The 24144-nt window shown below is 39.0% G+C and overlaps 1 pseudogene; it reads left to right on the top strand.

The window, feature by feature from the left end:
• Positions 1 to 20348: 20348 nt before the first annotated feature.
• On the top strand, positions 20349 to 23404 carry LOC100937650 (keratin, type I cytoskeletal 18-like; annotated as a pseudogene).
• The last annotated feature ends 740 nt before the right edge of the window (positions 23405 to 24144 follow it).

Here is a 24144-nt window from a genome sequence, read left to right on the forward strand (position 1 = left end):
GATAATGCCTACTTTGAAGTGTGATTGAGGTTTAGTGGATGATCTTTATAATAGCTCTCAATGCATTTACCATTAGTTTCATTAAAAGTACAATTTTTAAACTGAGCAACACCTTGATTTCTCATACAGTGTGCACACTTCTCTTTAAGATGAGAATAAGGTCTGGTGTTTATTAGACTTTGTCTTCCCAGATTGACACCATTATTCCTATCTGTTTAAAAATATTGGGCCCTAATTCTATCACATTGTACAGTTGCCATTTTGCCTCACTTAGTGACATCAACAAATTCGAAATATTTAATTTATTGATAAAAATGACAACAGGGGAGGGCCAGGCAAAGTCCTGTCTGAAGCAGCTGCAGTCCATGTTAAGGTCAATATCAGTCCTGTCTGAAGCAGCTGCAGTCCATGTTAAGGTCAATATCAGTCCTGTCTGAAGCAGCTGTAGTCCATGTTAAGGTCAGTATCAATCCATTGAACCAATAACATGTCTAAATGTTCTCTGTAATGTATGAATCCTTCAACACCACTTAATTACTGTTAGCTATTTATCAGAAGCTTTGCTGAAATCCAGGGAAACCATTTGGTCTGTTTCCATGCCCTCTCATTCTCATTATGCCATCAAAAGAATTGGATTGAGTTTGACATGAGTTTTGGATTTTATTTCCTTCTTGCCTTTTTCCCCCCTTAACTTTTCAGGATAAAGATTATTCTTGATTTTAAAAAGCTGAGCCTTACATTCTCTTCCTCATCCCTCAGCCTTTCCTTTACATATGGCTCCACTACAGATTATAGAGCTCTTTTTTTGTTGGCTTTAGCATCAAAAAGAATCTCCAGCTAATATGAAACCTTAAAGATGTTATCATCTTTTTTTACATTTATTTTGTATACCCTTTTAAAAGCTGAGCTTGTTAGAAAGGAGACTCTTTTCTCAAACGTTTTTTCTTTTTAGGATCACTTTTCATTGCAGAAATGAAATCAGAGTCTTGATGAGTTCTTTTCACAAGGTATCATAGACCTTAAGATGAGATGCTCACATTCTCTCAAGGTGCCTTACCCTTCTGGTTTATCAACAAATTCCTCTTGCTGGTCATTTTTGTGGTCCAGAATAGTAGCTTCAGTTTTTGCTTTCTCTATTTCCTGGAAGATTAGATTTTAGGCATATAAAGAATTTACAGAATTTCTGGGTTTAAAGTTTTTTTGTTTTTGTTTTTAGTTATTACAAGTACATGATAGGTATCTATATGGGGCACATGTGATGTTTTGATACAGGCATACAATGTGTAATAATGAAGTCAGGGTAATTAAGTTATCCAGCACTTCAAGCATTTGTCATTTCTTTGTGTTAGGAACATTCCAACTTCATTCTTAGTTGTTTTAAAATATGTAATAAATTATTGTTGACTATAGCCACCTTGTGCTACCAAATACTAGACCTTATTCATTCGATCTAACTATATGTATATGTATGTGTGTGTGTGTATGTATATGTGTATATATATGTGTATATATACACATACATTTATTTGAGACGGAGTCTAGCTCTGTCTCCCAGGCTGGGGTGCAGTGGCACAATCTCGGCTAACCTCTGGTTTAACTGATTGTCCTGCCTCAGCCTCCCGAGTAGCTGAGACTACAGGTGTGCGCCACCACACCCGGCTAATTTTTGTATTTGTCATAGAGATGGGGTTTCACCATATTGGCCAGGCTGGTCTCGAACTCCTGATCTTAAGTGATCCGCCTGCCTTAGCCTCCCAAAGTGCTGAGATTACAGCTGTGAGCCACCATACCCAGCTCTATCTAACTATATTTTGTGCCCATAATACCATCCCCAGTTTATCCTACCCCATCCCCCTCCCCGCTACCCTTCAAAGCCTCATAACCATCCTTCAACTCTCTATCTCCATGAGATACATTGTATTGATTTTTAGCTCCCACAAAAGAGTGAGAACATCAGAAACCCTAGCTGAAGTAAAATAAGAATTAGAAATTTCCAGACAACTGGGGGCCTCTATCACTACTCAATTTTATGTTTAGTATTTTATGCTCCTCTTGAACACCTTGTGTCAGGCAGTGGCTTGTGTGCTTAAATACTGATTTTCTTTAACTGGCCTGGCATTTTGTAATGTACTTTCATAATGGTATCTTAATTTCCCCTCTCTTTGCTCAAATATTTTCCACAGTGCATTTACCTTGGGTGTACTAAATTTCATTGCAAGTATACATCCTCTCAGTATACTCCTCTGCCCCTTCCTTCTCATAAGTGTGTATTCCTGTCAGAAACCTCATCATACCATGTCAATGATTTCTATGTCTTACTTACACTACCTGATTTGCATGTAAGTCTTCTTGATCATAGTCTTGTGTGTGCATTAGTGTGAAGACTTCTTGATACTGTTTTCAAACTTCCTGCTCAGTTCTCTGGAGTGAATCATTTGGTCATCTCTAACCAGATGGTATATATAACAATCCCTTTCATGATTTTTATCTTCTATTTTCACCTTCATCCTCATTGCAAAAAAATCATTTAAACATGTCAATTATGCTTATACCATTACATTCTAGCCATCTTAAATTAAGTCTTGGAAATGAAAATCTCATTTTAAATGTCGTATAGGTAGAAAATCAATCATGTCTTCCTTGTACAGTATTTTGTCCTGAATCCTTTACTGACTTTGTCAGGTGCCCTAAATGTCCTGTATTTATTAGGCTTTTTTTTTTTTTTGATAAATTGCAAGAATATTGGCAATTAGAGCTATTTTTACTCCACAGTAATGTGGAATGCTTAAATTGCTTATGTGGTAACAGCAGCTGAAAATTATTCCTCCACAAATAAACATCTGAACAATCCCTTATCTCTCCTACAGGTTTCAATGAATACCAAAAGTGGGGAGTAAGACTTGAAAGTACTTATATTTTATATTCGAGAAAGAAAAAGGCTATTTGAATTTTAGCCAAAGCCTGAAGTTGTGAACAAGTAACCACTGTTAATTTAAGATAACTTTAATAAATACACAAAAAAATCAATCAATGACATCATCCATTGGCCATGCTTCTGAAAATAAGCTAGTCAACAACAGCTTCATTCTAGTCTTCTGGAAGTAAGCAAGTTAATGACAGCCCCATGCTTCTAGGCAACAGCTGATCAGCAAGTGCCTTGCTCCAATAACCAGGCTTTAGAAAGTCTGTTGGTCAACAGCAGCTTCTTCCAGTGAAATACCACACACAGGAATATAATCAGCCGTTTTGACTTCTTTTAACCCTGCTGCACGTTTCTAAATAGTCAATTTATTATACTTTTTTCTGCTACACTATTACTGTTACCCTCTCTTTCCTTCTGTTACACTAAGATTCCAGGAAAAATGTTTCAAAAATGGGTTCTTCTTTTTAAAAATGCTTGAAAAGCATTGCCCTAAATAATGTGAAATATTAAACTTAGTATGCAGTGCTTAGGAAATCAGAAAACTATACACTCTGTATTCTGTATACCATGTCGTAAAGATATAGAGAGATCTCCATCCAAATGTATTAAACAAGTTCTGGTACCTGGACTGGTAAGCTTTAATGGTCAAGACTATCCTTCTGCTGAGTCTTTATTCTGCAAGAGGACCAGTTTGGCAGAGTAGATTATGTCTCCTTTATTCACGTTAAAAATAAAAATGGAGAAGAAGGGAAAAAGGCAAAGCAAGATGGCAGAAGAGGACTTTTTAGTGATCTTTCCCCTTGCAGAAACATCAATTTGAACAACTATCCATGCACAAAAATATCTTCACAGGAGCTAAGTGAGTCAGGTGAACAATCTTGGTACTTGGTAATAGCACAATTTTTTTTTCTTTTGAGACGGAGTCTTGCTCTGTCGCCCAGGCTGGAGTGCAGTGGTGCAATCTCGGCTCACTGCAACCTCTGTCTCCCGGATTCAAGCAATTCTCCTGCCTCAGGCTCCGAAGTAGCTGAGATTACAGGCACACACTGCCATGCCTGGCTAATTTTTTGTATTTTTTAGTAGAGACGGTTTCACCATGTTGCCCGGGCTGGTCTTGAACTCCTGAGCTCAGGCCATCCACCTGCCTCAGCCTCCCAAAGTGCTAGGATTACAGGTGTGAGCCACCATGCTGGGACAGTAATAGCACAATTATTAAAAATATGCATTGAAGGGAGTAGAAAGGACAGTTTCACATTACCCATGTCACTCCTTTCCCAACCCCAGGCAGCAAAGTGAAAAGATAGCATGAAACTGGAGGGAAGAGAAGTGAACCTAGGATTTTGTCTTCAAACCTAAAATTAGGTAGCACCAGGCAGACCTCCCACAACCCCTGACTTTAGGGGAGTACCTGCAGACCAAGCCTCCAGACATGCCCTGGCATCAGCAGGAACCCATAGCTTCTATGAGGTGAACTCAGTCTGCTGTATGCATCACTGACAGCTTACTACAGTGGCCTTGGGCTCTGGACAACCCCCATTGGAAGGTAGACTTCAGCAGTTGTGACTTTCAGGCACATCCCAGCTCCATGATATCCTCAGCGGACATGAGATTCCAGCCTGGCATCATATGGCTGCAGTGATCCCAGGATTAGGGCATCCGTCAGTGTCTCAATGGTACTTCAGTGGTACCAGGTTTAGAGAGCATGCCAGATGATATACCTAGAATCTCTGCTCAGACACCAATGAACAATAAAGATCAAGAATAATCAGGGAAACATGATATCACCAAATGGACAAAAGTGCCAGTGACCAACCCTAAGGAAATGGAGATGAATGAATGTGCTTCCTGACAAAGAATTGGAAGTAACCATTTTCAGCGAACTTCAAGAAAATACAGAGAAACAATTCAATAAAAAGAAGACCATAAGTGATCAGAACAAGAAATTTAACAGAGAGAATGAAATAATAATAAAAATCAAATAGAAATCCTGGAACTGAAAAATACAATGAACAAAATGAAAAATGTCACAGAGAATATAAACAGCAGAATTGATCAAGCAAAGAAATAATCTGTGAACTCAAAGGCAGGTTATTTGAAAATAAACAGAAGGAATAAAAGGAAAAAGAATGAAAAGAAATGAGGAAAACTTATGGAATTTGTGAGCAAGTATCAAAGGAGAAAATATTTGAGTCCATAGGAGTTAGAGAAGCAGAAAAGAAAAATAAAGGGACAAAAAGTGTATTTAAAGAAATGATAGCCGAGCGGAGGAGCCAAGATGGCCGAATAGGAACAGCTCCGGTCTACAGCTCCCAGCGCCAGCGACGCAGAAGACGGGTGATTTCTGCATTTTCATCTGAGCTTTGAGGAGAGCAGTGGTTCTCCCAGCACGCAACTGGAGATCTGAGAACGGGCTGACTGTCTCCTCAAGTCGGTCCCTGACCCCTGACCCCCGAGCAGCCTAACTGGGAGGCACCCCCCAGCAGGGGCAGACTGACACCTCACACGGCCAGCCAGGTACTCCAACAGACCTGCAGCTGAGGGTCCTGTCTGTTAGAAGGAAAACTAACAGAAAGGACATCCACACCAAAAACCCATCTGTACATCACCATCATCAAAGACCAAAAGTAGATAAAACCACAAAGATGGGGAAAAAACAGAGCAGAAAAACTGGAAACTCTAAAAAGCAGAGTACCTCTCCTCCTCCAAAGGAACGCAGTTCCTCACCAGCAACGGAACAAAGCTGGACGGAGAATGACTTTGACGAGCTGAGAGAAGAAGGCTTCAGACGATCAAATTACTCCAAGCTACGGGAGGATATTCAAACCAAAGGCAAAGAAGTTGAAAACTTTGAAAAAAATTTAGAAGAATGTATAACTAGAATAACCAATACAGAGAAGTGCTTAAAGGAGCTGATGGAGCTGAAAACCAAGGCTCGAGAACTACGTGAAGAATGCAGAAGCCTCAGGAGCCGATGCGATCAAATGGAAGAAAGGGTATCAGCCCTGGAAGATGAAATGAATGAAATGAAGTGAGAAGGGAAGTTTAGAGAAAAAAGAATAAAAAGAAACGAGCAAAGCCTCCAAGAAATGTGGGACTATGTGAAAAGACCAAATCTACGTCTGATTGGTGTACCTGAAAGTGACGGGGAGAATGGAACCAAGTTGGAAAACACTCTGCAGGATATTATCCAGGAGAACTTCCCCAATCTAGCAAGGCAGGCCAACATTCAGATTCAGGAAATACAGAGAATGCCACAAAGATACTCCTCGAGAAGAGCAACTCCAAGACACATAATTGTCAGATTCACCAAAGTTGAAATGAAGGAAAAAATGTTAAGGGCAGCCAGAGAGAAAGGTCGGGTTACCATCAAAGGGAAGCCCATCAGACTAACAGCGGATCTCTCGGCAGAAACCCTACAAGCCAGAAGAGAGTGGGGGCCAATATTCAACATTCTTAAAGAAAAGAATTTTCAACCCAGAATTTCATATCCTGCCAAACTAAGCTTCATAAGTGAAGGAGAAATAAAATACTTTACAGACAAGCAAATGCTGAGAGATTTTGTCACCACCAGGCCTGCCCTAAAAGAGCTCCTGAAGGAAGCGCTAAACATGGAAAGTCACAACCGGTACCAGCCACTGCAAAATCATACCGAAATGTAAAGACCATCGAGACTAGGAAGAGACTGCATCAACTAACGAGCAAAATAACCAGCTAACATCATAATGACAGGATCAGATTCACACATAACAATACTAACTTTAAATGTAAATGGACTAAATGGTCCAATTAAAAGACACAGACTGGCAAATTGGATAAAGACTCAAGACCCATCAGTGTGCTGTATTCAGGAAACCCATCTCACATGCAGAGACACACATAGGCTCAAAATAAAAGGATGGAGGAAGATCTACCAAGCAAATGGAAAACAAAAAAAGGCCGGGGTTGCAATCCTAGTCTCTGATAAAACAGACTTTAAACCAACAAAGATCAAAAGAGACAAAGAAGGCCATTACATAATGGTAAAGGGATTAATTCAACAAGAAGAACTAACTATCCTAAAGATATATGCACCCAATACAGGAGCACCCAGATTCATAAAGCAAGTCCTGAGTGACCTACAAAGAGACTTAGACTGCCACACATTAATAATGGGAGACTTTAACACCCCACTGTCAACATTAGACAGATCAACGAAACAGAAAATCAACAAGGATACCCAGGAATTGAACTCAGCTCTGCACCAAGCAGACCTAATAGACATCTACAGAACTCTCCACCCCAAATCAACAGAATATACATTTTTTTCAGCACCACACCACACCTATTCCAAAAGTGACCATATACTTGGAAGTAAAGCTCTCCTTAATAAATGTAAAAGAACAGAAATTATAACAAACTATCTCTCAGATCACAGTGCAATCAAGCTAGAACTCAGGATTAAGAATCTCACTCAAAACTGCTCAACTACGTGGAAACTGAACAACCTGCTCCTGAATGACTACTGGGTACATAACGAAATGAAGGCAGAAATAAAGATGTTCTTTGAAACCAACGAGAACCAAGACACAACATACCAGAATCTCTGGGATGCATTCAAAGCAGTGTGTAGAGGGAAATTTATAGCACTAAATGCCCACAAGAGAAAGCAGGAAAGATCCAAAATTGACACCCTAACATCACAATTAAAAGAACTAGAAAAGCAAGAGCAAACACATTCAAAAGCTAGCAGAAGGCAAGAAATAACTAAAATCAGAGCAGAACTGAAGGAAATAGAGACACAAAAAACCCTTCAAAAAATTAATGAATCCAGGAGCTGGTTTTTTGAAAGGATCAACAAAATTGATAGACCGCTAGCAAGATTAATAAAGAAAAAAAGAGAGAAGAATCAAATAGATGCAATAAAAAATGATAAAGGGGATATCACCACCGATCCCACAGAAATACAAACTACCATCAGAGAATACTACAAACACCTCTATGCAAATAAACTAGAAAATCTAGAAGAAATGGATAAATTCCTCAACACATACACCCTCCCAAGACTAAACCAGGAAGAAGTTGAATCTCTGAATAGACCAATAACAGGAGCTGAAATTGTGGCAATAATCAATAGCTTACCAACCAAAAAAAGTCCAGGACCAGATGGGTTCACAGCCGAATTCTACCAGAGGTACAAGGAGGAGCTGGTACCATTCCTTCTGAAACTATTCCAATCAATAGAAAAAGAGGGAATCCTCCCTAACTCATTTTATGAGGCCAGCATCATCCTGATACCAAAGCCAGGCAGAGACACAACAAAAAAAGAGAATTTTAGACCAATATCCTTGATGAACATTGATGCAAAAATCCTCAATAAAATACTGGCAAACAGAATCCAGCAGCACATCAAAAAGCTTATCCACCATGATCAAGTGGGCTTCATCCCTGGGATGCAAGGCTGGTTCAATATACGCAAATCAATAAATGTAATCCAGCATATAAACAGAATCAAAGTCAAAAACCACATGATTATCTCAATAGATGCAGAAAAGGCCTTTGACAAAATTCAACAACCCTTCATGCTAAAAACTCTCAATAAATTAGGTATTGATGGGTCGTATCTCAAAATAATAAGAGCTATTTATGACAAACCCACAGCCAATATCATACTGAATGGGCAAAAACTGGAAGCATTCCCTTTGAAAACTGGCACAAGACAGGGATGCCCTCTCTCACCACTTCTATTCAACATAGTGTTGGAAGCTCTGGCCAGGGTAATTAGGCAAGAGAAGGAAATCAAGGGTATTCAATTAGGAAAAGAGGAAGTCAAATTGTCCCTGTTTGCAGATGACATGATAGTATATCTAGAAAACCCCATTGTCTCAGCCCAAAATCTCCTTAAGCTAATAAGCAACTTCAGCAAAGTCTCAGGATACAAAATCAATGTACAAAAATCACAAGCGTTCTTATACATCAATAACAGACAAACAGAGAGCCAAATCATGAGTGAACTCCCATTCACAATTGCTTCAAAGAGAATAAAATACCTAGGAATCCAACTTACAAGGGATGTGAAGGACCTCTTCAAGGAGAACTACAAACCACTGCTCAAGGAGATAAAAGAGGATACAAACAAATGGAAGAACATTCCATGCTCATGGGTAGGAAGAATCAATATCATGAAAATGGCCATCCTTCCCAAGGTAATTTACAGATTCAATGCCATCCCCATCAAGTTACCAATGACTTTCTTCACAGAATTGGAAAAAACTACTTTAAAGTTCATATGGAACCAAAAAAGAGCCCGCATCGCCAAGTCAATCCTAAGCCAAAAGAACAAAGCTGGAGTCATCACGCTACCTGACTTTAGACTATACTACAAGGCTACAGTAACCAAAACAGCATGGTACTGGTACCAAAACAGAGATATAGATCAATGGAACAGAACAGAGCCGTCAGAAATAATGCCACATATCTACAACTATCTGATCTTTGACAAACCTGACAAAAACAAGAAATGGGGAAAGGATTCCCTATTTAATAAATGGTGCTGGGAAAACTGGCTAGCCATATGTAGAAAGCTGAAACTGGATCCCTTCCTTACACCTTATACAAAAATCAATTCAAGATGGATTAAAGACTTAAATGTTAGACCTAAAACCATAAAAACCCTAGAAGAAAACCTAGGCAATACCATTCAGGACATAGGCATGGGCAAGGACTTCATGTCTAAAACACCAAAAGCAATGGCAACAAAAGCCAAAATAGACAAATGGGATCTAATTCAACTAAAGAGCTTCTGCACAGCAAAGGAAACTACCATCAGAGTGAACAGGCAGCCTACAAAATGGGAGAAAATTTTCGCAACCTACTCATCTGACAAAGGGCTAATATCCAGAATCTACAATGAACTCCAACAAATTTACAAGAAAAAAACAAACAACCCCATCAAAAAGTGGGCAAAGGACATGAACAGACACTTCTCAAAAGAAGACATTTATGCAGCCAAAAAACACATGAAAAAATGCTCACCATCACTGGCCATCAGAGAAATGCAAATCAAAACCACAATGAGATACCATCTCACACCAGTTAGAATGGCAATCATTAAAAAGTCAGGAAACAACAGGTGCTGGAGAGGATGTGGAGAAATAGGAACACTTTTACACTGTTGGTGGGACTGTAAACTAGTTCAACCCTTGTGGAAGTCAGTGTGGCGATTCCTCAGGGATCTAGAACTAGAAATTCCATTTGACCCAGCCATCCCATTACTGGGTATATACCCAAAGGACTATAAATCATGCTGCTATAAAGACACATGCACACGTATGTTTATTGCGGCATTATTCACAATAGCAAAGACTTGGAACCAACCCAAATGTCCAACAATCATAGACTGGATTAAAAAAATGTGGCACATATACACCATGGAATACTATGCAGCCATAAAAAATGATGAGTTCACGTCCTTTGTAGGGATTTGGATGAAATTGGAAATCATCATTCTCAGTAAACTATCGCAAGAACAAAAAACCAAACACCGCATATTCTCACTCATAGGTGGGAATTGAACAATGAGAACACATGGACACAGGAAGGGGAACATCACACTTCGGGGACTGTTGTGGGGTGGGAGGAGGGGGGAGGGATAGCATTGGGAGATATACCTAATGCTAGATGACGAGTTGGTGGGTGCAGCGCACCAGCATGGCACATGTATACATATGTAACTTACCTGCACATTGCGCACGTACCATAGAGCCTAAAGTATGATAATAATAATAATAATAAAAAATATATATATATATGAAAAAAAAAAAAAAGAAATGATAGCCAAAAAACTTTCCAAACCTGAAGAAAGATATAAATATCTAATTACAGGAAGGTCAAAGATCTTCAATCAGATTCAGTCCAAATAGGACTACTTCGAGGCATGTTATTATCAAAATGTCAAACATCAAAGATAGAGGATCCTGAAAGCAGCAAGAGAAAAGAAGCAAATAACATATAAAGGAATTCCAATACACATAGCAGCAGACTTCTCACTAGAATCTTATAGGCCAGGAGACTGGGATGATATACTCAAAGTGGTGAAGGGGAAAACAACAACAACAACAACAACAACTACCAATTAGAATACTGTACCCAGAAAATCTGTTCTTTATAAATGAAGGGTCAGGCATGGTGGCTCATGCCTATAATCCCAGCACTTTGGGAGGACAAGGTGGATGGATCACTTGAGGCCAGAAGTTTGAGACCAGACTGGCCAACATGGCAAAACCCCATCTCTACTAAAAACACAAAAAATTAGCCGGGTGTGGTGGCATACACTTGTAATCCCAGCTACTCAGGTGGCTGAGGCAGGAGAATCACTTGAACCTGGGAGGCGGAGGCTGCAATGAGCCATTATCATGCCACTGCACTCCAGCCTCGGTGACAGCATGAGACCCTGTCTCAAAAAAAAAAAAAGAAAGAAAAAATGAAGGAGAAAAGGAGAAATACTTTCCCACACAAACAAAAGCTGAAGTTTATCATCACCAAACCTGTCTTACAAGAAATGCTAAAGACAGTTCTTCAAGCTGAAAGAAAAGGATGCTAATGAGTAACATGAAAACATCTGACAGTATAAAACTCACTAGTAAAAGCAGGGACACAATCACATTTGGAATATTCTTATACTGTAATCGTGGTAAAAAATATCACTTGTACCTTTGGTGTGAAGATTAAAAGACAAACTATTAAAAATAATTATGATAATTTGTTAAGGGATATTGAATACAAAAAAGATGTAAATTATGATAAAAAAAACTCAAAGTCAGGGGCAGTGGAGTAAAAGTGTAAAGTTTTTTTTTAATTGAAGTTAATTTGTTATCACCTTAAAATATCTTGTTTGGATTATAAGATTTTTTTTGGTAAGCCTCATTGTGACCACAAAGTGAAAACCTATAGTAGATGTGTGCAAAAAACAAGGAATAAAAACATACTACTAGAGAGAAACACTTAATCATAAAGGAAGACAGCAAAAGAGAATGAAAGGAACAAAGGATCTACAGAACAACTAGAAAACAATAAGTGAAAGGACAATGGTTAAGTCCTCATCTATCAATAATTACTTTGAATGTAAATATGTTAAATTATCCAATCAGAAGACACAGAATGGCTAAATGGATTTTTAAAAAGAGGAGACCTAAGTATATGCTGCCAATGAGAGACTCACTTCAGCTGTAAGGACACACATAGACTGAAAGAAGGGACGAAAAAGGATATTACATGCACATGGAAATCAAAAGTATTAGAGACGTATTACATGAGTATTAGACAAAATAGGCTTTAAGTAAAAAACTGTAAAATAAGATGAAAAAGGCCATTATATAATGATAAAGGGGTTAATGCTGCAGGAGGATATGATAATTATAAATATATATGCACCCAACATTAGAGCACCTAAATATACAACACATATATTAACAGATTTAAAGGGAGAGATAGACAATAATAGTATGTACAGTAACAGTATAGGACGTTAACACCCCACTTTCAGCAATGGAAAAATCATCCAGACAGAAAATTAGCATTGAGACATTGGACTCAAACTCTGCTTTAGACCAAATAGACCTAACAGATGTATACAGAGCATTTCATTCAAGAGTTGCAGAATTTACATTCTTCTAAAGTGCACATGGAACATTATCTAGCCTAGATCATGCATTAGGTCACAAAACAAGTCTTAACAAATTTAAGAAGATTGAAATCATATCAAGAATCTTTTCTGACCACAATGGTACAAAACTAAAAATAACAGGAAGAACTTTGAAAAATTCACAAACACATGAAAATTGAACATCTTGAACAACCAATGGGTCAATGAAGAAATTACAAGTAAAATTTAAAAATTTACTGAGGCAAATGAAAATGGAAACACAACATACCAAAACTTCTGGGATGCAGCAAAAGCACTTCTAAGATGGAAGTTTATAGCAATAAACACCTACATCAAAAAAGAAGATCTCAAGTAAACAACCTAATATTTTACTTCAAGGACTTGAAAAAATAATAAACTAAGTCCAAAATTAGTGGAAAGAAGGAAATAATAAACATCAGAGCAGAAATAAATAAAATAGAGACTAGAAAAACAATAGAAAGGATGAACAAAACAGAGTTGTTTTTTTTTTTTGAAAAAAGATAAAATTAATAAACCTGCCAGTTGGACTAAGAAAAAAAGAAGACCCAAAATCAGAGAGGAAAAAGGAGACATTAAAACTGGTAACACAGAAATATAAAGGATTATAAGGCTATTATGGACAATTATACCCCCAACAAACTGGATAACCAAGAAGAAATGCCAGCTGAGTACACTCCATCCCCCTGCTCCCTGCCACCCCAGCCCCCACCAAGTCTGCACTGCAGTTAAAGCCTTGGCAGGCACAGAGCCTGTCAGCTGCACCCCCGCCCCCACCAGCACCCCACCCCTGTGACAACACTGCCATGGGAGTGAAACTAGGCACAGAGAAGAGTGGGCCTTTCCCCACCCTGAGCAGCCATCTCCACCTGTGTGAATGCTCATGGAGGGTTCGCCCAGTCCTATGTCTACCAGCACCCTGCCCCCTGTGCTAACCCCACCACCAGCACCACTGTGCACATAGTTGCCAGAGGTACCCTCAGCCATGCTGCCTCCGTTGCTACTGTGAATGCCTTCTCAGAGGCCAGCACCCAGAACCCGCCAGCACCCTGCCACAGCAGAGAAGAAGTCCACCCTGCTCTGCTGCTGCTGCCACTGCTGCTGGCACATGCAAATGAGAACAGATCCTGCTGCTGCCACCATACAAAAAGCTTTGAGTGGCACCATCCATCAGAGTGCTGTGACACAGCGGTCCCGGAGCACTGCGGCACTGCCAGTGCAGTGATTTCCTAATCTCAAGAAGCCAGAGAACAAATTCTTGGTACTGATAACAGTTCCCCAAAGTTAGAGCATGCAGTCCAGGAGTTGTGAGCTGAGCCATGGCTCCTTTAAATCTTCCATAAATGAAACCAGCCGACTGAAACCATCTTACACCACAATCAAATTCTCAAGGTCATCAAATAGGATAAAAGGACAGCGACTTCACTGGAGCATCAGCCCAGGAAGATGAGAAAGAACCAGCTCAAGAATTCTGACAACTTAAAAAGCCAGACTGCTATCTTTCCTCCAAACAACCACATTAGGTCTCCAGCAAAGATTCAGAACTAAACTGAGATGGCTGAAATGACAGAAATAGAATTCAAATTAAGGATCAAATAAAGATCACTGAGATGCAGGAGCATGTTGAAACCCAATCCAAGGAAGCTAAGAATCAAAATAAAATGATACAGGAACCGATAGACAAAATAGCCAGTATAGAAAAGAATGTAATTGGCTTGTTAGAGCTGAAAAACACACTACAATAATTTTATAATGCAATTACAAGTATTAGTGGTAGAATAGACTAAAATAAAGAAAGAATCTCAGAGCTTGAAGATTGGCTTTCTGAAATAAGACAGACAATAACAAAGAAAAAGAATGAAAAGGAATGAACATTACCTTCAAGAAATATGGGATTATGTAAAGAGATCAAATCTATAACTCACTGGTGTGCCTGAAAGAAATGGGGAGAATGGAAGCAACTTGGAAAATGTATTTCAGGAAATCAGCCATGAGGACTTCCCCAAACTAGCTAGAGAGGCCAAACTTCAAATTCAGGAAATGCAGAGAAGCCCAGTAAGATAAGTCACAAGAAGATCATCCTCAAGACATGTAATCATCAGATTCTCCAATGTCAAAATGAAAGAAAAAATGTTACAGGCAGCTAGAGAGAAAGGTCAGGTCACCTAGAAAAGGAAGCCCATCAGACTAACAGCAGACCTCTCAGCAGCAACCCTACAACCCAAAAGAGATTGGGGGCCAATATTCAACATTGTTAAAGAAAAGAAATTCCAGCCAAGAATTTAATATCGGCCAAACTAAACTTTGTAAGCAAAGGAGAAATAAGATTCTTTTCAGACAAGCAAATGCTGAGGGAATTTATTACCACCAGATCTGCCTTACAAGAGCTCCTAAAGGAAGCAATAAGTATGGAAAGGAAAGACTGTTATCAACCAGTACAAAAACACACTTAAGTACACAGACCAGTGACACAATAAAGCAATCACAAACAAACCAGCGTAGTAACCAGCTAACAATACAATGACAGGGTCAAAGCTACACATATCAATACTAACCTTGAATGTAAATGGGCTAAATGCCCCAATTAAAAGACACAGAGTGGCAAGCTGGATAAAAAAAGCAATACTCAATGATATGCTGTCTTCAACAGACCCATCTCACACATAATGACACCCATAGGTTCAAAATAAAGGGATGGAGGAAAATCTACCAAGCAAATGGAAATCAGAAAAAAGCAGGGGTTGTAATCCTAGTTTCTGACAAAAGAGACTTTAAACAAGCAAAGATAAAAAAAGACAAAGAAGGGCATTACATAATGGCAAAATGTTCAATTCATCAAGAAGAGCTAACTATCCTAAATATATATTTACTCAACACAGGAGCACCCAGATTCATAAAGCAAGTTCTTAGGGACCTACGGAGACCTAGCCTTCCACACAATAAATCATTGAAGACTTCAACACCCCACTAAAAGTAACAGACAAATCATTGAGGCAGAAAATTAACAAAGATCTTCAGGACCTGAACTCAGCACTGGATCAAATGGATGTGATAAATGAGTTCTACAGAACTCTCCACCCCAAAACAGCAGAATATACATTCTTCTCATCACCACATGGCACATATTCTAAAACTGACCACACAATCAGACACAAAACACTCTACAGCAAGTGCATAATAACTGAAATAATAAAAAACACTCTTTTGGACCACAGCACAATAAAATTAGAGTTCAAGAGTAAGAGAATTGCTCAAAACCATACAATTACATGAAAATTAAATAACCTGCTCCTGAATGACCTTTAGGTAAACACTGAAATTAAGGCAGAAATCTAAAAGTTCTTTGAAACTAATGAGAACAAATATACAACATACCAGAATCTCTGGAACACAGCTAAGGCAGTGTTAAGCAGGAAATTTATAGCATTAAAGGCCCCCCAAAAAAGTTAGAAAGATCTTATATGAACAACCTAACATCACTTAAAAAAACTAGAGAAGCAAGAGAAAACCAACCCCAAACTAGTAGAAAACAAGGAATAACCAAAATCAGAATTGAACTGAAGAAGATTGAGACGTGAAAAAACATTCATAAGATAAAGAAATCTAGGAGTCTGTTTTTTGAAAAAATTAACAAAAATATATAGATCACTAGCTAGACTAATAAAGAGGAGAGAAGATTCAAATAAATACAATTAGAAATGACAAAAGGGATATTACCACTGACCCCACAGAAATGCAAATAATCATCAGAGAGTATTATGAATAGGTCTATGCACACAAACTAGAAAATCTATAAGAAATGGATAAATTCCTGGACACATACGCACTCCCAAGACTGAACCAGGAAGAAATTGAATCCCTGAACAGATCAGTAATGAGCTCCAAATTGAATCAGTAATAAATGGCCTACCAACCAAAAAAGGCCCAGGATCAGATGATCCACAGCTGAATTCTACCAGGTGTACAAAGAAGAGCTGGTATGATTCCTACTGAAACTGTTCCAAAAGATTGAGGAGGACAGACTCCTCCCTAACTTATTCTATAAGGCCAGCATCATCCTGATTCCAAAACCTGGCAGAGACACAACAAAAAAAAGGAAACTTAGGCCAATATCCTTGGTGAACATTGATGTAAAAATCCTCAAAAAAATACTGGAAAATCAAATCCAGCAGCACATCAAAAAGCTTATCCAGCATGGTCAAGTAGGCTTTAACCCTGGGAGTAAGGTTTGTTCAACATAAGCAAACCAGTAAATGTGATTCATTAAATAAACAGAACTAAAGACAAAAACGACATAATTATTTGAATAGATGCAGAAAAGGCTTTCAATAAAATTCAACATCCTTTATATTAAAAACTCTCAGTAAGCTAGGTTTTGAAGGAGCATACCTCAAAATAATAACAGCCATCTATGACAAACCCACAGCAACATCATACTGAATGGGCAAAAGCTGGAAGCATTCCCTTAAAAACTGGCATGAGACAAGGATGCCCTCTCTTACCATTCCTATTTAATATAGTATTGGAAGTCCTGGCCAGAGCAATTAGGCGAGTGAAGGAAATAAAAGGCATCCACATAGGAAGAGAGGAAGTCAAACTATCCCTATTTGTAGATGACATGACTCTAGATCTAGAAAACCATGTAGTCTTGGCCAAATGGTTCCTCAAGCTCGCAGGATACAAAGTCAAAAGAAAAAAGCCACTATCATTCCTACACCAACAACGGCTAACCCAAGAGCCAAATCAGGAATGTGTTCCCATTCTCAATTGCCTCAGAAAGAGTAAAATACCTAGGAATTCAGCTAACAAGACCTCTATAATAAGAACTACAAAACACAGTTCAAAGAAACCAGAGATGACACAAACAATGGCAAAACATTTCATACAAATTGATAGAAAGAATCAGTATCATTAAAGCGTGGCTATACTGCCCAAAGCAATATAAAGATTCAGTGCTATTCGTGTTAAACCACCAATGACATTCTTCACAGAACTAGAAAAAATTATTTAAAAATTCATATTGAAACAAAAAAGAGCCCAAATAGCCAAGGCAATCCTAACCAAAAAGAGGAAAGCTGGAGGCATCATGCTACCTGACTTCAAACTATACTACAGGGCCATAGTAAACAAAACAGCATGGTACTGGTACAAAAACAGACACATAGACCAATGGAACAGAATAGAGAACCCAGATATAAGGCTGCACACCTGCAACCATCTGATCTTCAACAAAACTGACAAAAGCAAGCAATGGGGAAAGGGCTCCCTTTTCAATAAATGGTGCTGGGATAACTGGCTTTTGCAGAATATCAAAATTGAACCCATTCCTTACACCATATACAAAAGTCAACTCAATATGGATTAAAGAATTAAATGTAAACCCCAAAACTGTAAAAATCATGGAAGACAACCTAGACAACACCATTCTGAATGCAAGAATAGGCAAAGATTTCATGATAAAGATGCCAAAAGCAATTGCAACGAAAGCAAAAATTGACAAATGTGATCTAATTAAACTAAAGAGCTTCTGCACAGCCAAGGAAACTATCAACAAAGTGGACAGACAACCTACAGAATGGGAGAAAATTTTTGCAACCTGTCATCTGACAAAGGTCTAATATCTAACATCTGTAAGGAACGAAACTAATTTACAAGCAAAAAACAAACAACCCCATTAAAAAGTGGGCAAAGGACATAAACAGACACTTTTCAGAAGATGACACACATGTGGCCAACAAAAAGCTCAATCATTAGAGAAATGCAAATCAAAACTACAATGAGATACCACCTCACACCAGTCAGAATCGCTAGTATTAAAATGTCAAAAAATAATAGATACCAGCTATGTTGCAGAGAAAAGGGAACACTTACACACTATTGGTAGGAGTGTGAATTAGTTCAACTATTGTGGAAAGCAGTGTGGTGATTCTTCAAAGGGCTAAAAACAGAACTGCCATTCGACCCAGCAATCCCATTACTGTGTATACACCCAAAGGAATATAAATTATTCTGTCATAAAGACACATGCACGTTTATGTTCATTGCAGCACTATTCATAATAGTGAAGACATGGAATCAACTTAAAAGCCCATCAATGATAGACTGGATAAAGAAAATGTGTTACATATATACCATGGAATACTACACAGCTGTAAGAAAGAATGAGATCATGTTGAAGGAACATGGATGAGCTGGAGGCCATTATCCTTAGCAAACTAATGCAGTAAGAGAAAACCAAATACTGTATGTTCTCAGTTATAATTGGGAGCTAAATGTTGGGAACACATGGACACATAGAGGGGAACAACACACACTGGGGCCTATTGGAGGGTGAAGGATGGGAGGAGGGAGAGGCAGGAAAAATAACTAATGGGTACTAGGCTTAATATCTGGGTGATGAAATTATCTGTACAACAAACCCCCAAGACAGAAGTGCACCTATATAACAAACATGCACATGTACCCTTGAACTTAAAAGTGAAAAAAAAGGAAAGCCCAGTTTCAGATTGTTTTATGGTTAGATTCTACTAAACATTTAAAGAAGAACAAACACAAATTGTTCTCAAACTCTTTTCAAAAAATGAAGAGGAAGAAATACTTCCAAACTCATTTTGAGGACACTTTGATCTGATACCAAAGCCAGACAAGAGCATTACAAAAAGTAAAAAACTACAGGACAATGTGCCTGATGCAAAATTTTCAGCAAAATACTAGCAAATGAAATTTAATAGTGCATTAAAAAGATGATTCACCATGATCAAGTGGGATACATCCCAGGGATTCAAGGATAATTCACCATAAGCAAATCTAATAGAGATAATGTATCACATTAATAAAATCAAGGACAAAAACCATCTGATCATTTCAATAGATGCAGAAAAAGCATCTGACAAAATTCAACATCCTTTCTTGATAAAAATCTCAACAAATGAAGTATAGGAGAAACGTACCTCAAAACAATAAAGGTCATATATGACTAACTCACAGCTAAAGTCATACCAAATAGGGAAAAGTTGAAAATTTTCCTCTAAGAGTCAGACTCTCGGCACTTTTATTAAACGTAGTACTGGAAATCCTAGCCAGAGCAATCAGGCAAAAGGAGAAACAGAAGGCATCCAAATTAGAAAGGAAGAAGTTAAATTTTCCCTGTTTGCAGACATGATCTTATATATAGAAAATTCTAGGGACTCCACCAAAAAAATGTTAGAACTAATAAGTGAATTTAGAAACGTTGCATGATACAAAATCAACGTACAAAAATCAGCAGTGTTTCTATACACTAACAGCAAACTATCTGAAAAAGAAATAAAAAATCTTTATAAGAGCCACAAAAAAGATAAAAAAATACTTAAAAATGAATTTAACCAAGGAGGTGCACTGAAAACTATAAAGCATTGATAAAGGAAATTGAGGAAGACACAATTAAATGGAAAGATAGCCCATATTCATGAACTGGAAAAATTAACATTGTTAAAATGTCCATATTACCCAAAGTGATCTACAGATTCAATTCAATCCCTACCAAAATACCAATCACATTCTTCACAGAAATAGAAAGAACAATCCAAAATTTTGTATGGAACCACAAAAGACCTTGAATAGCCAAAGAAATCTAGAGCAGAAAGAACAAAACTGAAAGCATCATACAACCTGACTTCAAAATATATAAAGCTATGGTAATCAAAACAGCATAGCAGTGGCGTAAAAATAGACACAACGGTTTGGCAAAGCCGGAGTAGGGTCCTGTCGCCCTCCTCCCCGGACAGCATGAACTTCACCACTCGCTCCACCCTCACCAACTACCTGTCCCTGGGCTCTGTCCAGGCGCCCAGCTACGGCGCCTGGCTGGTCAGCAGCGCAGCCAGAGTCTATGCAGGCGCCGGCGGCTCTGGTTCCCGGATCTCTGTGTCCCGCTCCACTAGCTTCCGGGGCGGCATGGGGTCCGGGGGCCTGGCCGCGGGGATGGCCGGGGGTCTGGCAGAAATAGGAGGCATCCAGCACGAGAAGGAGACCATGCAAAGCCTGAAAGACCGCCTAGCCTCCTACCTGGACAGAGTGAGGAGCCTGGAGACCAAGAACCGGCGGCTGGAGAGCAAAATCCGGGAGCACTTGGAGAAGAAGGGACCCGAGGTCAGAGACTGATGCCATTACTTCAAGACCATCGAGAACCTGAGGATTCAGATCTTCGCAAATACTGTGGACAATGCCCGCATAGTTCTGCAGATTGACAATGCCCGTCTTGCCGCTGATGACTTTAGAGTCAAGTATGAGACAGAGCTGGCCATGCACCAGTCTGTGGAGAACGACATCCACGGGCTCCGCAATGTCATTGATGACACTGTCACTCGGCTGCAGCTGGAGACAGAGATCGAGGCTGTCAAGGAGGAGCTGCTCTTCATGAAGAACCACAAAGAGGAAGCAAAAAGCCTACAAGCCCAGATTGCCAGCTCTGGGTTGATGGTGGAGGTAGATGCCCCCAAATCTCAGGACCTCGCCAAGATCATGGCAGACATCCGGGCCCAATATGACGAGCTGGCTCAGAAGAACCGAGAGGAGCTGGACAAACACTGGTCTCAGCAGATTGAAGAGAGCACCACAGTGGTCACCACGCAGTCCGCCGAGGTTGGAGCTGCTGAGACGACGCTCACGGAGCTGAGACGACGCTCACGGAGCTGAGACGTACAGTCCAGTTCTTGGAGATGACCTGGACTCCATGAGAAATCTGAAGGCCAGCTTGGAATCTGAAGAACAGCCTGAGGGAGGTGGAGGCCCGCTATGCCCTGCAGATGGAACAGTTCAATGGGATCCTGCTGCATCTGGAGTCAGAGCTGACACAGACCCGGGCAGAGGGACAGCGCCAGGCCCAGGAGTAGGAGGACCTGCTGAACGTCAAGGTCAAGCTGGAGGCTGAGATTGCCACCTACCGCAGCCTGCTGGAAGATGGCGAGGACTTCAATCTTGGTGATGCCCTGGACAGCAGCAACTCCATGCAAACCATCCAAAAGACCACCACCACCCACCGGACAGTGGATGGCAAAGTGGTGTCTGAGACCAATGACACCAAAGTTCTGAGGCATTCAGCCAGCAGAAGCAGGGTACCCTTTGGGGAGCAGGAAGCCAATAAAAAGTTCAGAGGTCATCGGATGCCAAAAAAAAAAAAAAAAAAAAAAAAGACACATAGACCAACTGAACACAGTAGAAATCCCAGAAATAAATCCACACATTTATAGCCAACTGAGTTTTGACAAAGGTGCCAAGAACATACAATGAAGAAAGGACATTGTCTTCAATAAATTGTGTTGGGAAAACTAGATATCCACGTGCAGAAGAATAAAATTAGACCTTTATCTCACACCATATGCAAAAATCAACTCAAAATAGATTGAAGACTTAAATGTGAGAGCCAAAGCAATGAAACTGTCTGAAGAGAACATTAGGCAAAATCTCCTTTATATTGATCTGGGCAATAATTTTTTTGACTTAAAAAGCACAGGCAACAAAAGCAAAAATCGGCAAGTGGGATTCCATTAAACTAAAGTGCTTCTTCACAGTATAGGAAATGATAAACAGAGTGAAGAGATAACCTACAGAATTGGAGAAAATATTTGCAAACTATACATCTGATAAGGGTTAATACCCAAAGTGTATAAGGAATTCAATTAAATAGAAAGAAAGAAAGTAATCCAATTTAAAAAATGGACAAAGGACCTAAACTGACATTTCTGAAAAGAAGATGTATAAATGTTCAATGGGTATATGAAAAAATGCTCAATGTCACTAGTCATCAGGGAAATGCAAATTAAAACCACAATGAGATATCACTTCACTCCTGTAAGAATGCCTATTATCAAAAACACAAATGAGAACAAATATTGGTGAGGATATAGAGAAAAGGGAATTATTTTACATTGTTGGTGGGAATGTAAATTAATACAGCTACTATAGAAAACAGCATGGAGGTCACTCAAACAATAAAAAGAGAACAACCATACGATTCAGCAATCCTACTACTAGGTACATAAACAAAAGAAATGAAATCATCATGTCGAAGAGATAGCTACACTCCCATGTGTGTTCACAATAGCCAAGATATGGAATCAACCTAAGTGTTTATCAATGAATAAATGGGTGAAGAAAATGTGGTATATATACATATATACAGACACACACACACACAATGGAATACTATTCAGCCATAAAAAGAAGGAAATTCTGTTATTTATGACATGAATAAACCTCTATGACATTCTATTAAGTGACATAAGCCAGGCACAGGAAAACAAATAGCATATAATCTCACTCATATGGAATCTAAAGTTGTTGATCTCATAGAAGCAGAAAAGAATCTTGTTTACCAGAGGCTGGGCTGGTTGGCAGGGAGTGGGCGAGGGGGCAATTTAGAGAGATGTTGGTCAAAGGATACAAAATTACAGTTAGGAGGAATAAGTTCAAGAGATCTGTACCATGGTGACTATAGTTAATGACCATATATTGTATTTTTGAACAATGTTCATCACAAAATAACTATGTGAAGTAACATATATTTTAGTTAGACTTAGCCATTTCACAATGTTCATATACTTCAAAGTATCATGTCGTACCTAATAAGTACATACAATTTTATTTGTCACTTTAAAATATATAAATAAATTTGAAAAAATAACGAAATACTATCAATCTGAGAAAAGAGAGAAATAGCTCTGAGTTTGAGCTCTCTCACAAAAAGATGAATTATTATCAGTGATTTTGGACAATTATGACTCTTAGATATGAGGGTAACATGGGACCCTGAAGAGGAGTTGGCAGTTAGGATTAAGACATAGAGTGGTGGTATGGTTGAAGATTTGAATTCCACAGCTGGGTAAACCTGTGTTTAAATCATGGTCCGATACTTCCAGACTATGTGACTTTGGGCAACTTATTTAACTCCCTAAGCCTTGGTTTCCTCATTTCAAGAAGGAAATTAATCTCATTTTATGGAGTTTTGGTGAGGAAGATGTGATATGTTAATTGTAACAAAATCCTAGGTTCACAGTAGGTACTTAATGAATGGTAATATTATTGGCTATTATCATTTAAGTCATACAGAGAGTAGAGATGTCAAGCAAAAGATGATGTGTGAAAACCCTGACTGCACGTTTACTCAGCATGAAACTGGGGCACATGTTTGTAGTAATTCAAATCTCTGCAAGTAAGTTACCTGTGGCAACAAATCAATGAGGCAATTGAATTTATTTTGTAGAAAACAGAGAAGACTGCTGGGAGATGGTAATAATTCCATGTCAAGTAGGTGTCAAATGTTTCCTCTCTCCTTTCTCTTCTTTTCCACCTCAGCAGTGGCACAGTGGCCTCAGAAAGGGAACTGGATCCCTCATGCAACAGATCAACCACTAACTAGCTGTGTCACTCAGTCCTTCTGGGCCTCAATTTTATATCTATAAGGGAGTCCTTCTGTTATGGTCTAGGTGTCTTTGCCAAAACTCATGCTGGAACCTTAATTCCCAGTACAGCAATGTTGGGAGGTCATCCTTTAAGAGATCATTAGATCATCAAAATAGATTAA

The sequence above is a fragment of the Pongo abelii genome, chromosome 4 (genome assembly GCF_028885655.2).
Source record: "Pongo abelii isolate AG06213 chromosome 4, NHGRI_mPonAbe1-v2.0_pri, whole genome shotgun sequence".
Lineage (NCBI taxonomy): Eukaryota > Metazoa > Chordata > Mammalia > Primates > Hominidae > Pongo > Pongo abelii.